This window comes from Micromys minutus (genome assembly GCF_963924665.1).
Source record: "Micromys minutus genome assembly, chromosome: 9".
Classification (NCBI taxonomy): Eukaryota; Metazoa; Chordata; class Mammalia; order Rodentia; family Muridae; genus Micromys; species Micromys minutus.
Genome location: NC_137978.1, coordinates 2,605,001 through 2,607,500, shown reverse-complemented (window position 1 = coordinate 2,607,500; position 2,500 = coordinate 2,605,001).

Genomic DNA, 2,500 nt, shown 5'->3' with positions numbered 1-2,500 from the left:
ACACTAAACCTAACCCTAACCCCTAACCTTAACCCTAACCCTAACCCTAACCCTAAACCTAACCCTAACCCTATCCCTAACCCTAACCCTTACCCTAACACTAACACTAACCTTAACCCTAACCCTAACCTTAACCCTCACCCTAACCCTCACCTTAACCCTAAACCTAACTCTAACACTAACCCTATCACCCTAAATCCTAAACCCTAAACCCCGAAAAACCCTAAACACTAATTCCAAAAGCACCCTAAACCCTAAACTATAAACACTAAACGCTAAAAAACCCTAAACACTAAACCCTAAACACTAAACCCTAAACAAGCCTAAACCCTAAAACCATTAACAATATACCCTAAACAACCCTTAACCCTTAACCCTAAACATTATACCCTAAACCCTAAAACACTATACAACCTTAAACCCTAAACCTTAAAATATCCTAAATCATAAATCCTGAACAACCCTAAACACTAAATTATAAACAACCCTAAAAAACCCTAAACAACTCTAAACGCTAAAACCTAAACAATCCTAACCATTAAACAATCTTAAACGCTAAATTCTATACCCTAAACCTAAACCACACTAAAATTTAAACAATCCTAAACCCTAAACCTTAAACCATAAGCCCTAAATTTTAAACCATAAATCTAAGAATAACCATAACCCTAACCCTAACCCTAAACCTAAACCTAACCCTAACCCCAACCCTAACCTTAACCCCATAACCCTAACCCTAACCTTAAGCCTAACATAACCCCATAACCCTAACTCTAACCCTAACTCTAACCCTAACTCTAACCCTAATGCTAACCATAACCCTAACCCTAACCCTAACCCTAACCCTAACCCCTTAACCTTAATCCCTAAATCCTAAACCCTGAACAACCATAAATCCTAAACCCTGAACAACCCTAAATCATAAACCCTGAATAACCCTAAACACTAACCTCTAAACAACCCTAAACAACCCTAATCACTAAACCATAAACAACCCTAAACACTAAACCCTAAACAACCCTATACACTAAACCTTAAACACTAAACCCTAAATAACCCTGAACCCTAAACCATTAACACTATACCCAAAAGAACACTAAACACTCAACCCCAATCAACCCTAAAACCTAAACCTTAAACACTAAACCTTAAACAACCCTAAACCCTAAACACTAAACCCTAAAAAACCCTAAACTTTTAACCCTAAACTCTATACCCTAAACAACCCTAAACCGTAAACAATCCTAAACTCTAAACGCTAAACCCTTAACCTAAACCACCCTAAATCTTAAACAATCCTAAACCCTAAACCTTAAACCCTAAACACTAAACCTTAAACCCTAAACCTAACAATAACCATAACCCTAACCCTAACCCCTAACCCTTACCCTAACCCTAACCCTAACCCTAATCCTAACCCTAACCCTAACCCTAACCCTAACCCTAAACCTAATCCTAACCCTAACCTTAACCCTAATCCTAACCCTAACCCTAACCCTAACCCTAACTGTAACCATAACACTAAACTCTAAACCCTAAACCTAATCCACCCTAAACCTTAAACAATCCTAAACCATAAACCTTAGACCCTAAATCCTAAATCTAACAATAAACCTAAACCTAACCCTAAATCTAACCCTAACCCTAACCCTAACTTTAAACCCTCCCTGACTTTAACCCTAACCCTAACCCTAACCCTAACCCTAACCCTAAACCTAACCCTGACCCTAATCCTAACACTAACCCTATTTCTAATTCTTACCCTAACACTAATCCTAAACTTAAACCTAACCCCCTAATAATAACCCTAACCCTAACACTAACCCTAACCCCTAACCATAACCCTAACCCTAACCCTAACCCTAACCTAACCCTAACCCTAACCCTAACCCTATCCCAAACCCTAACACTAACCCCCTAATTTTACCATAACCCTAACCCTAACCCTAATCCTAACCCTTACCATAACCCTAACCCTAACCCTAACCCCATCCCTAACCCTAACCCTAACTGTAACCATAACACTAAACTCTAAACCCTAAACCTAATCTACCCTAAACCTTAAACAATCCTAAACCATAAACCTTAGACCCTAAATCCTAAATCTAACAATAAACTTAAACCTAACCCTAAATCTAACCCTAACCCTATCCCTAACCCTAAACCTAACCCTGACCCTAAACCTAACCCCAATCCTAACACTAACCATAACTCTAACCCTAACATTAACCCTAACCTTAACCCTAACCCTAACCCTAACCCTAACCCTAACCCTAACTCTAACCCTAACCCTAACACTAACCGTAACCATAATACTAAACTCTAAACCCTAAACCTAATCTACCCTAAACCTTAAACAATCCTAAACCTTAAACCTTAAACCCTAAACCCTAAATCTAACAATAAACCTAAACCTAACCCTAAATCTGACCCTAACCCTAACCCTAACCCTAAACCTAAACCTGACCCTAACCCTAACCCTAATAATAACACTAATCAT